Genomic DNA, 13,132 nt, shown 5'->3' on the forward strand with positions numbered 1-13,132 from the left:
AGTATCCTGCGCTCTAACCAGCACGGCTATAACTGCACATGAATAGACAAGAGGCTGAAAGCCATCATGATCAACACAAACGTGGCTTGGTGATGGAAGTGATACAGCCGCCACACTGCACAATGGGTCCAGAGCCGTATTTGCGAAGACAAAAACTGTTTATGCTTCAGCCTTAAGTTTTTAGACACATATTGTGTTTTAGAAAGTTTATTTTCAATTGTTGACCCTATTCCCTATTATTGTTATGTTAGGGTGGTTAGTCTGGTTAATCTGATTCAAAAATCTGCTTTCTAATAATTTTATTTGCGATGCCATGATGGATGGTGATGGATCGTTTAATTAGAAATTCCACCAATAAACGGCAAATTCTAAATTTCATATATCTCAGGACTCTCACCACTTAGAAAGTTGGTGTCTTCGACAACGTTGTTAAGTGAGTCAAGGGCTTACAGTTAATGATCCACTAGGCGGCGCTAGTTACACATTTGCAAAATCATTCAAATGATTGATATTTTTTCGTGAAGTCATCAACAAGCAGTAAGTTTGTTTTCTTTGAATGTGTCCAAGTCAAGTCAAAGGTTTTTCAAAGAGCTATGTATTAGTCATAATTGTGCAATGTCGCATTTCATTCGGTTCACTTGATCCAGAGATATAGCAATTAAACGAAGAACTAGTTTTTGACTTCCGTTTATCAAATTACTGTACCTTAGGACTAAGCGAACCGAATTAAATTAAATTTTGAAAGTTTGTGACTAATGCATGGGTCTTCATGTATCGTTGGACTCGACTAAAATATGACCAAAGGCAAAAAAGTTGCAATTTATTGAAAACTTTTCGAAAAGTTCTAATGATTCGAATGTTTTATCCAAGGGCTGAAAGTCTCTTGAATAAAGACAAATCAATCAAATCAATCGAATGTTTTATTTTTGTAACTTTGTAAAACATTCTGATATTGTATAGAGAATAATTAATCAGCAGATTTTTGCATAAGCCACACTTGTTTGACCGTAATCATTCCACAATAATGAAAAAAAAAAAGAAATGACAGAACTTGGCAGAAACATTTTTGTCTTCGTAAATACGACTGTAGACCCATTGTGCACTGAAAAGCCCGCATCCAGCAGGTTGCTGTTTGCAAGTGGAAAATTCCATGTCATGACAATAGGACGCGAAGCTCAGCAGCGAAGCGAAAGTTATTTTTAGACGCAACCCGGTTCAACTTCTCGGGTTTCAATGGAGGTGTTTGTGTGTAGTGGTATGCAAGCTATGGAACCGTGTAGCGCATCTTAATACAACGAATGGATTATGATTTATCACATTTTCTGTACGTTTTTAATACATAAATTGGTAGAAAAGGCATATCTCTATTTTTGGTAGCTTTTCTTGTTTTGCGTGTACATCAGTGGGCAAAGAAGATCCGCTATTGATTTGACAATTTGCTCCAGCAGTGTTGTTAATCAACTTCGCTGGCATATTCACCACGATCCTGCAGGAAGTGACCATTACCCTATAGAAATTCTTGGCAACGATAGTCCTCCTATCATCGGACGAAGACGACGTTGGCTATTCGATCGAGCAGACTGGGCAGCCTTTGAGACTAGCATCGATAGTAAAATAGATAAAAACCAAGAGTATTCTGCGATGGAATTAGGAAAAATCATTGCCGAAACAGCTAAAGAGCACATCCCACGTACCAAAAGCATACTAGGAAGACAAGCTGTTCCATGGTGGAGCGACGAGGTCAAAACCGCAATAAAATCGCGTAGAAAGGCGTTGCGTGCGTGGAAACGAACAACACCTGAGGATCCAAATCGTGACTTGAAGAAAAAACAGTGGTTTGAAGCAAGAAAAGTATGCAGATCGGTAGTAAAGCAAGCTAAAGAAATATCGTGGCAACAGTTTGTTGACGGTATTAGTCCTCAATCAACAACTCAGGAAGTTTGGCAACGACTGAATACCTTGCGAGGAAAGAAACGCTTTTCGGGTTTTCAACTGAAAGTTGATGGACAACATACAGATAATCCGAAGGCAGTCGCAGACGAATTGGGAAAATACTTTAGCGCTATTTCATCTTCTGCGCTGTACTCAGAATCATTTTTAAAAAGGAAAACTAAAGTCGAAACCAATCCAACAATATTCTCCCATAACCCAACCGCTGCTAATGAACCATACAACACGCCTTTCTCTATGGCAGAGCTTCTTTGGGCTCTTGATCATGCCACGGGAAAATCCTGCGGACCAGATTTGGTAGCATACCCGATGCTCAAGAGACTCCCCATCTTTGTGAAGCAAAAACTTCTTGACAGCTACAACCGACTATGGACTACTGGATGCTTTCCGGATGAGTGGAAAAACAGCACGATCATTCCAATACCAAAAACAGGAACAAGATCAAAGGAAGTGCAAGATTTCCGTCCCATCAGCTTAACTAGCTGCAACGGAAAGATTATTGAACGCATGATCAATCGTCGTTTGGTGACATGTCTTAGGGAAAGAAATCTTCTTGATTCTCGGCAACACGCCTTTTGTCAAGGCCGCGGTACATCAACATACATGGCAGACCTAGGTAACACACTGGATAAAGCGATGAACGAAAACTTGCACATCGACATAGCTACTCTGGATCTTTCCAAAGCGTACAATCGGGTGTGGCGCGAAGGAGTTCTTCGTCAACTTAAAGAATGGGGATTTGAGGGAAATCTGCCCCTATTCATCCAATCCTTTCTATCGCATCGTAGTTTCCAAGTATCTATCGGCCATCAGCTTTCACGCACCTACACGGAAGAAAACGGAGTTCCTCAAGGATCTGTTCTGGCAGTATCACTGTTCTTGATCGCTATGGAGTCTCTCTTCAAATGTCTTCCCAAAGATGTGCAAATATTTGTATATGCAGATGACATAGTGTTGGTTGTTGTCGGAAAAAACGCTACTAGAATCCGTATCAAACTTCAAGCAGCCATTAGAGCAGTTGCAAGATGGGCAAACTCCGTTGGATTTCAAATGGCTGCCGAAAAATGCTCGATCTCCCATATTTGTAACCATCGACATAATCCTTGGTCCAGGGAAGTCACGGTCGACGGTACACGGATCCCGTACAAAAAGGTCGTCAAAATACTTGGAGTATTCTTTGACCGACACCTCTCGTTCAACTACCACTTTGAGCATGTAAGAACTGAATTGCAAAAAAGAAACAGTCTAATACAAACGATTAGCCGGTGCCAATCCACTAGCAATCGCAACACAATTATGAACGTTGGTAAAAGCTTAATTTTGTCAAAAATGTTCTATGGAGTAGAAATAACAAGTCGCAATTCCGATCAGTTCAAAAAAGCGCTTTCGCCATTTTACAATAAAATGGTTCGGGAAGCATCTGGGGTTCTCCCGTCATCGCCATTAAAATCATTGTGCGCTGAGGCCGGAGTTCTTCCTTTTGAACATGTATTAGCTCTCGTTGTTGCCAAGCGGGCAATATCTGCCGCCGAAAGATCGAGAAATACATCTTCCCAATGTCTTCTTACAACAATAGCTAACAACCTGTACCACACCGTAACAAGAACTCGAATTCCAAAAACACTTCCATTAGTCTGGATAACGGATCGCAGATGGGATAAGCCCTGCCCGAAAATTGACTGGCGACTGAAACATCAACTCACAACAAACGACTCCCCGCTGAAAGTACAAGCACAATTTCTGGCAATTGTAGAGAGAAATTACAAGTTTCACGCGAAAATTTTCACTGATGGTTCGAAGGCCGAAAACTGTGTGGGGTTCGGTGTATGCGGTCCTGATATCAACGCATCGTATCGGCTTCCCAATCACTGTTCCGTATTTTCAGCCGAGGCAGCCGCCTTAAAACTAGCCGTAGAATCATTACAGCAACTTGATGATCCTGTGGTGGTTTTCACTGACTCAGCCAGTGTTCTAAAATCACTCGAAAGTGGAAAATCACGCCATCCTTGGGTACAATTAATAGAAAAGAAGTATAAACCCAATATCACATTCTGCTGGATTCCCGGACATAAGGGAATCGTCGGGAATGAAGAGGCCGATCGACTTGCAGCTTCCGGTAGGACCAGCCAGCGGATCAACACAAGACTACCAGGGGATGATACCCGAAAACACATCAAATCATCGATAGAATATGCATGGCGCATAACGTGGTCAAATGAAGCAGAACTGTTTTTGAGCAAAGTGAAAGGAACAACAAGCAAATGGAACGACCGGAAAAAACGAAAGGAGAAGAGAATTCTATCTCGACTTAGGATCGGTCATACGAAGCTGACACACGCCCATTATATAGGAAGTTCTCGTGACGTCCCCGAATGCGATGTATGTCATTGTCGCCTTACAGTGGACCATCTCCTCGTGTCCTGTCCAGTCTACGAAAACAATAGAAATATGGTGAACTTACCAGGAACGGTACGAGATATTCTATGTAACGATCCTAACCATGAAGAAAAACTCTTGTTATTTCTAAGAAATAGCCAACTTTTAGATAAGTTATAAAAAATAAGATAGTTACAATCCTTTCTCTACTATTAGAGGCGAATGAATTTATAAAATTTAAAACCTCTTAAATAAAATAATAATAATAATACTAATAATGCTCACGGGTGCAAACAGAGTTTTTCCAGTTTTTTTCTGCAGGATTTACAGCAAAAATTTCTCCAAGCAGTAGTTTAGTGATCATTGTGTACAAATCCCTTCAAAAACTGTATAAGAAAATTTTCAAAGAATTTCTTCAGAGGTATCTCCAGGAGTTCTTACAAAGATTCCTCCATGAAATTCTCTAAGGACCTCTCAGATATTAATTGGGGATTTTTTTTTTCAAAAATTACACCAGTATTTTTGTCTGCGATTTGCGATTTGTCCAAAAATTACTCCAAAAAGTTTTCAAGAACATCTTCCTTTCCTTAACCATTTGTGAGGTGTATACCAAGCTTGCCCTTTATTATATGGTGCATACCCGCCTTATCCTTGCTGCCTGACAGGTCAGACAGACAAGTTGATTATGTTTGCAACACAACTCAGTGGTTGGCGCCAGTTCGGTGGAAACCGTGGAAACACTCGGCCGGAGTAAATATCAGTTCCAACGGTGGAGTCGCAAGCGGGTAAGAGTTTCAAGGTTCCCCGTTGGGTGATCCCTTCTATGAGTTATTGAGTATTAACACCATTTAGGACGCGCGCCTGTTTGAAGCCAAAACTGCACAGCGCTCCCGCTGAATGCGACAGGCGAGGTTTTTTTGTTAGTATTTTATTTTTTCAACGGCGCGCGTTCTGAAAGGTCAATGAATTCTTAAGTACTCCTTGTGCAATTTCTCGAAGAACTTCCGAAACATCCCAGGAGGAATATCTGAACAAAATCTTTAAAGACATCTCAGAAGATATATCCAATGAAACAGCAGAATTTCTGAGCTCTTAGAGAAACTCTGGAAACTCTTATAAGAAGTCCCTGTAGAATTGATAAAGATTTTTTTTCACTTCTGAAAAACTCTATGGAAAAGCTTTTGAAAAATCCCTAGCTGAAATTCCTGAAGCAAGCCCAGACAATCTGAAGAAGTCTCTGGAGATAAAAGTATTTTCATGTATTGAAGTGGAGTCCCAGCTGGAATTTTTGAAGAAATCTTCAAAAGAAACCCTGAAGGAATCTTTGAAAATATTTTTGAATGAACGTCTCTGGGAATATCGGGAGCAATCCCAGGAAAAGTATTGAAGAAATCTCAGCGGGGATTTGTTAAGATCTTCGTGGAGAAATATCTGAAAAAAACTTCTTGGGAAACCCTTGGTATAATTCCTAGTAAAAAAGTTGAGAAATTTATAGGAAAACTTCAGAGAAATCCAATAATAAAATTCTTGAAGGATTTTCTGAAAACACTGCTAGAGAAATTTGTAAACGAATATCTGAAATCTTAAGGAATTCATGGAACAATATCGGATCAAGAATTTCTAAATCAATTTCTGGGGTAATCTGAAAAATTTTGGAGAAAAATCTAAAGAAAACAAAGAATTTAAAATATGATTGCCATTAAAGATGTAGGTATGGGAGCAATAATAAACTGCAAAAGTTCCATGAATTAATTAAAAGCTGCATACATGAATCAGAATTGTCCATAAATAATTATTTTGAGCAATAAAAATGTCGGAATACGCACAATTAATTTAACAATTGCAATAAACAACTACGTTTTTTTTTTTTTTTCAATGATTGCTCTAACATGCATACACGCAACAAACACTCGTGGTTGGAATCGAACCCATGACTCCCATTTCGCTAGACGGGCGCTTTTTTCCTCCAATCTAAGGAGAGACTTGGCCATCTCCGTCCCCTAAAGTCTCAGAACTGAACTTGGCTCCACTAATGCACATGGTTTTTCCTTTTCACAATCCAAATCTATTTCAGATGGAAGTAGATGAACATCTACACAGGATACAGGTTCTCACGGGGGCAATTCCGACGCTCCTGACAGGACCAGCATCCACATGTCCACTACCAGACGCGCATCATGCTCTAATTCTTTAAAACAAATGAGAAAATGTTTCTGTATCCATAATTGAACAACATTCCTGAATGCATCATTAACGATTGATAACAGCGAACTATTGATCAGAAACAACTTTCAAAATTCCGAATAATGGAATGAATAGCTTTTTAAACGGCAGCTTCCTTCTGAAGGATACGTTGGTAAGCGATTTTTGACGACTGCCATTATGCATTCGAGTGCAATCCGATTCAAGCCCACGACGGTCTTCTCATCATCCGAGGAACAAAAAGCTACTCATTAATGTGCAACGTTTCTATTTTCCAACAGCAGCAGCAGCAGCAGCGTTTTCCACGTTGCAAGGTGAAAGAAAAGAATCCTGCAGTGCCGGTTCGAAATTGAGCAAAACGGAACGAGCTGCACGGCTGACGGCACGACTGACGACGACTGGAGGGAAGACGAGAAAACTTTTCCGTTTCCTTCGACCCGTACCCACCGAATGCGCTCGCTTTATCAGCAATCAGCTTTCGGTCTTTCATTTTGAATGTTATTCTGGGCAACTTCTGTTTGCCATATCATTTGCTTCTCAACATTCTGCTGCTGCTGCTGCTGTTGAGTTCGATGCAGACCGTGTCTGGTTGGTAGTGCACAGGAGAACACCTTGTTCCGAATATTCTGTCACACCCGGAAGGCACAGCCCGCGCTCACCCACTGGGGCCCGTCCTCCATGAGTCAGTTTTGCATCCGTCGTCAGCGTCAGCAGTGGCAGGAGTGTTCAGAATGAACCCACGGAGCACAGTTCCTTTATTCGGGTTTTTTTTTTTTTTAATTTTGATGATAAACTTGGACATGTTTGGTGAAATAACTACCTGCTAGTAAACGAAAATCAAATGAATCACTCGCAAGTAATGCAGCTGAACCAGAACCACTGTGACGCAGCCTACCAACTGCTTTGTCAGACAGTTTCTGAGCGGGGGACGGATATCATCATCATTTTAGACCCACACCGAGTACCCGCAATCGGCAATTGGGTAGCGGATGGGTCCAGAAAAATGGCGGCGATGTGGACGAAGGGTGAATACCCCGTCCAGGAGTTGGTATCTACTATTTATGAGGGCATCGTAGTTGCCAGCAAGAACGAATAGCTGACACATAGCTGCAGCATATCAAAGTCTGGTATCATACCACGTCAAGGTATTCCTGGTGCTGAAAATAGCGTTATTACACAGGTATTTGTTCACTGACAAAAAAAAAAAACCAACCAATCATTGATTTGGTATTAAGGACTGCTTGAGCGAGGTACTAAATATTCAATAATGGACAAATTACTGGGCTAAGTGTACCAGTTATTGCCATAGCGGTTCCCTATTGGGTCATAGTGGTTATTTTGATATAATTCAAAATTTTGCATCAATTCAAAAGGTTCAATGACATCTAGATTGACATTTATTTTTTTTACTTTTTGAAAGTTTTTATTTTCATAATAGGTCGAAGCTTGAAAGCTTCCTAAAATTCCACTATGGCCAAACCACTATGGCCATAACTGGTACACTTACTGTTCCCGAGAGGGAAACCAGATTTTTATAGCAGCTCAGGTTTTTTGTAGCAACGCTTAAACTGAAATTTATTTACAAAGGAATTCAATTAACACAATTGACAACACAAACTTAATAACTACCAACTTACAATTAAGTGGTTTCCTCTGCCACGACTTCTTGTATCCGATTTACAAATGTGAATGGATTGAACTAGGGGCCGCTACCCTAATTGAAATATGTTGCTTGGATGCTGTTGTGGGGTCATAAATATGCTTCATTATCAGTCCAAATTCACACACTATTTCTCTTCTGCGACTACTTACATAAGGATCCACCGGCACGGTAAGTTTTTTGGTAATTTTCCTTATTTTAGGAATCACCAGACCGGTGTGCGGCTAAGGAGAAATATCCCGGTAAGTATACATATAGTTTTCACTGACTATCTTTCTCTCCAGGTTCTACTTACGAAATCAATGATTATTAAACACAGCACTGCGACTTTGGCAACTTCCAACTACTTTCGACTCCAACTAGTTATCACATTCGAAATAAACAAGATAAATCTACAGCTTCAAAACTACTTCGACTGTTTCTAATGCGATGGCGAAACTGCACTTTTTTCCTTGTTTATTTATCGCTTGTTCTACCAGTTTATCACCCAATTTCGTCCCTCTTTACACTACCACTACCAGCGCGCGAGAACTGTCATGCTGCACTTATGCTGCCGCTAGACTGGTTCATTTTTTAGACCAGCCCAGAAAACTTACTTTATGCGGCGTCGCAACACTTACCCTATTTATTTCACAAATTTCTCAAATGGTCCACTGCACGAATTAATGTTGGCCTGCTTACTCTCACGCGAAATTTGACGTTTGAGCGGTGCCGACACCGCTCAAACGTCAAATTTCGCGTGAGAGTAAGCAGGCCAGAATAAATTCGTGCAGTGGACCATGGAAGAAATCGTGCCAGTGGAGCCGACCTACTGATACCCTACACAGAAAAAAATATGTAATTAAAATTCAGCTAGAAATTATGCACATAAAGGGAATGCTTGAGTTAGTGCATTTTTACATGAGATATAATATAAAATTACATTACCATCGTGTAAATTTCCGCCAACCATCGCGTAAACCATCATGGATTCACACCGGTTACGTGACTATTAGCGGAAATTAACGCGATTGTAACATAATTTTACATGATATCTCATGTAAATATGCACTAACTCTAGCATTCTCTTAATGTGCATTATTTCTCGCTGAATTTTACATGAATATTTTTTTTTTCAGAGTATGGGAAAAATAATCTATTATTACTTAAGTACTGCAACACCCGACGTCAGTAGTCACATGGTATTTATAGGAAACGCATCAGTTTCATTTTGGGTATAACCTCTTGCTCAAACAACCAGTAATCGTATAAGATGTTACATAAGATAATATGGAGGCCATGTATGCCTCCATTTAGGCGCATGTAAAATGTACGCATATCGCCTCCACTGTAAAATCTTATGTAACATCTTATACGATCACTGGTTGACTGGGTATGCAGGGATTTCTAATACCTTTTCCACAGTATCGACTACAACAATAGCAGGCAGCGAGTAGAGGAAGAGGTGGCTAGACCAAGCCCTCATAGGTGGAAGATATCATACTTCAACGACTAGAGGGAGGTGTTCCACCGCCACAACGAACCAGATGTTCGTCATCAGCCAGATGTTGCGGGAATGCTACGAATACAACGTGTCCACACATCATCATTGAGAACTCCGATAACTCAAACAGCGACAGCATCGTGGTGGTTGGTGACTAGGGTATTGGTTCCCTTATTAAGCATGTGGCTCCCATTTTCATCATATCAAAAACAAAGGATTGAAGCGCTGTTTGTTTTGTTTATTATTTTTGTATTTTTTGTTAGAAGTGAGCACCCATGAAAACACAAAGAACGGAATCAATCGGTGCCGCAATCGCTTGTTTTCGAATAGGATGAATATGGGAGCATGAGATTACTGATGGCACACATACCCTATAACCTACCTCGTTTGCAAAGGCAACTTGACACTGATCTCAACAGTCATATTCCTTTGAATGCTTCTTCCGAACAAGAGATTAGCTTGTGTAAAGCTGTCCTACCTTGCGGCTTGCATTTAATTTGTTCTGCATACAACGCAACGTCGAGCTGCTGGAACCCCCAACACCAATCCTGAAAGTCGATATTCATCACAAGCCGTTCATTATTCGTTTAGATTATTCGTAAGCTATGCAAATTGTGCAACGTGCTAACCGTGGTCTTCGCGACTTTGACTTCCGTCACTGCGACTTTGACGATCTCTCGACGTCTTTAGAGAGGATCAACTGGTTTGACATCTTACAGACCGATAGCTTAGACGATGCCGTTGCCAATTTTTACGACACGGTATTCTCAATCCTGAATGAGATAGTGCCACTAAAAAGAGACCTACGACACTCTAAGACGTCTCCTCCATAGTGGACGACAGAATCACGCCACAGTCGCAACGTTCTCCGCAAGGCCCGGAAAAGATATTTCAAACAAAGAATGCACATAGCTAAAATGAACCTGCAAAAATTGAAATCTAATTACCAATCATTCGTAGATTCTACCTTCAAGAACTACGTAAATCGCACCGAAACCCACCAATGCAATGTTTTCGTAGCCAACATAACTGCAGCTCAAGCGTGAGGTTCAAGCTGACAGCCTATCTTTTAACACAGCAGCATAGTTTTAATGCTGGGTAAGAAAACAAGAAGACCATATTATTCCATTGATTTGAACGGTTGATGTCATGTTTCCTGCCTCGCTTCCAATCGAATGATCCACGAACTGCATCTGCTGCTGAGAGAACCAACCATCGTCCACACTGCGAAAAATAGGAAGCTACAGTGGGCAGGTCACGTCATCAAGATGTCGGAAAGCCGATTTAAATGGCTCGAGAGTCATCCAACCCGTACAAAAAGACGCAGGCTTGACAGAAACTCCCTCGCGAGAAAATGAGGAAGCGATTTGGCGATTTTCTGAGGAGTGAAAATAAAACTCAGAAATCACAACGCAAATCCTCAACAGCATCGAGCGTGAGCTTGCCGCGCAGCAAGGTGTTCGTCCAACACTCATAATTACTTGTTGTGTTTCTCACTTCCACTCACACTCAAGAAGCTCTCGCGAGTTCCACTCCCATACAAAGAAAGACTCTCGAGGCGAAAATCGCACTCAAAAACCCGAAATAATCATCGGCTCTTTTTTCGTTCCCCTCTTCCTCGCTCAGTTTTTATTGCCTCTTTGTTAGGGGTTCGTTCGCTCCCTCGCGACGACGGAAAAGCAAAACACCGCTCTAGAGCATGTTACAAAACTCTTTAGATTTCGAGGAGGATTATCAAGCCTGAAAAGACGTGGTGCGCAGCGAGCTAGGTGGGTCGATCAAGTGTAGGATGATTTTCTGTCCCTTCGCAAAGTGCGGAACTGGAGACACACAGCCATGCACCGAGTAGAATAGACACGACTTCTATTAACGTACAGCAGAGGACACTCAGGCCTTAGTCTAACCGGTAAGGTAAGTCCACCGTGAGCGAAACCCTCTCGGTCTAAGCAGTGAAGAGCTGGTGGTGGTGCTTTTCGTGCGTGCGATGCGACCATGCAAGTCCATGGCAAGTTACCCTAGAAATGGGAGACCACCGGCTTACTGGTGAACTCAAGCGATTGCAGATCTGCGCCGCGCCTGTCTGTGGGCTAGACGTCGAATGCAGCGAGCACGAACTGAGGAAGAGCGAAACAAGCGGCAGGTGGTATTCGCCTCTGCTAAAGTCGTGCTTAAGGCAAAAAGGTCTGCTTTGAAGCACTCTGTCAGAGTACCAATGCGAATCCGTGAGGTGATGCAAGACGAGAGGTGTAATAGCTCCTGCAGAGCAGCCTTCAGGAGGGGATCATCAAGGGGCTTTTTCTGTGCCACGATCCCAGCCCTTGGCCTCCTTCCGTAGGACATCTGAGGACTGGGGCTGGCGATGAGGAGAGGATAACCGATAAGGAACTTGCAGGTACAGCGAAATCTCTTAGCGTCGGTAAGGCCCCAGGACTGGACGGAGTTCTGAACCTGGCCTTGAAAGTAGATATTACTGAGGCTACACAGGCTACACTAGATATTACAGAGGCAGAAATGCCTGGACGAGGGAGTTTTCCAGAAGTTTGGAAGTGGCAGAGCCGGGTTCTATTGCCAAAAGCGAGGAAACCACCCGAAGACCCGTCGGCGTATAGACCAATATATTTGATCGACACGGCTGGGAAGGTGCTCGAAAAGATCATTCTCAACAGAAGGATGGGGCATACTAAGGGTGTAAACGGTCTCTTGAGCAACCAGTTCGCTTCCGGAAGGGCAGATCAACCGTGGACGTTATCTTGTCGGCTACAAAGACTGCTGTGATAGCGTTCCAGCGTCAGAGGAGTAAAACTTGCTACTGTGCAGTAGTGACTCTGGATGTAAGGAACGTTTAATAGCGAAAGTTTGGCAGCTATTGCCGATGCGCTCCTGCGTCTGAGGATACCCGGGTACCTCTACAAGAAGTTATTACCAGAATCGAGTTATAGTTTACCACACAGAGGTGGGTCGGAAGTGCTTTCACATAACCTCAGGAGTCCCGCAAGTTTCCTTCACGGTGTAATGGAACTTCCATTATGGAAGTTCAATGCCGCTACTGTTCGTGTGACTAACACGAAAGTTTTGTTTACTGAAACAAAAGCGTTCTGCGTCATCACTTGTATGGTGTCCAGAGGATGTGTGAGTTTGGCTGGAATTCCGGGTCTTCGGCGAGGTCGGGGTAGGTGGAGGCCACATGTCGGCACGTCCTTCTGTGTGCTGGCTTAAAGGGCCCTACCTTCGGGAAGGTCATATCGCTGTGCATGTGCACGCGGTAGCAGGCAGAATGCTATCTTGGTGGATTACACGAAGCGAGTCATCGATGTTCCTGCAGGCTACGCAGCAAACCTTGAGGGTGCTATATGCATTAGCCCATCTCTGAAGCAATGCCTTCTTGGTGGTTCCGGAAAGACGAAGGGGTTTAGCGGCCATGGGAATGTTGTTTAGTGGGTCGAGGAAAGAGTAGTCCTGAT

Source organism: Aedes albopictus, chromosome 3, assembly GCF_035046485.1.
Source record: "Aedes albopictus strain Foshan chromosome 3, AalbF5, whole genome shotgun sequence".
Taxonomy (NCBI): Eukaryota; Metazoa; Arthropoda; class Insecta; order Diptera; family Culicidae; genus Aedes; species Aedes albopictus.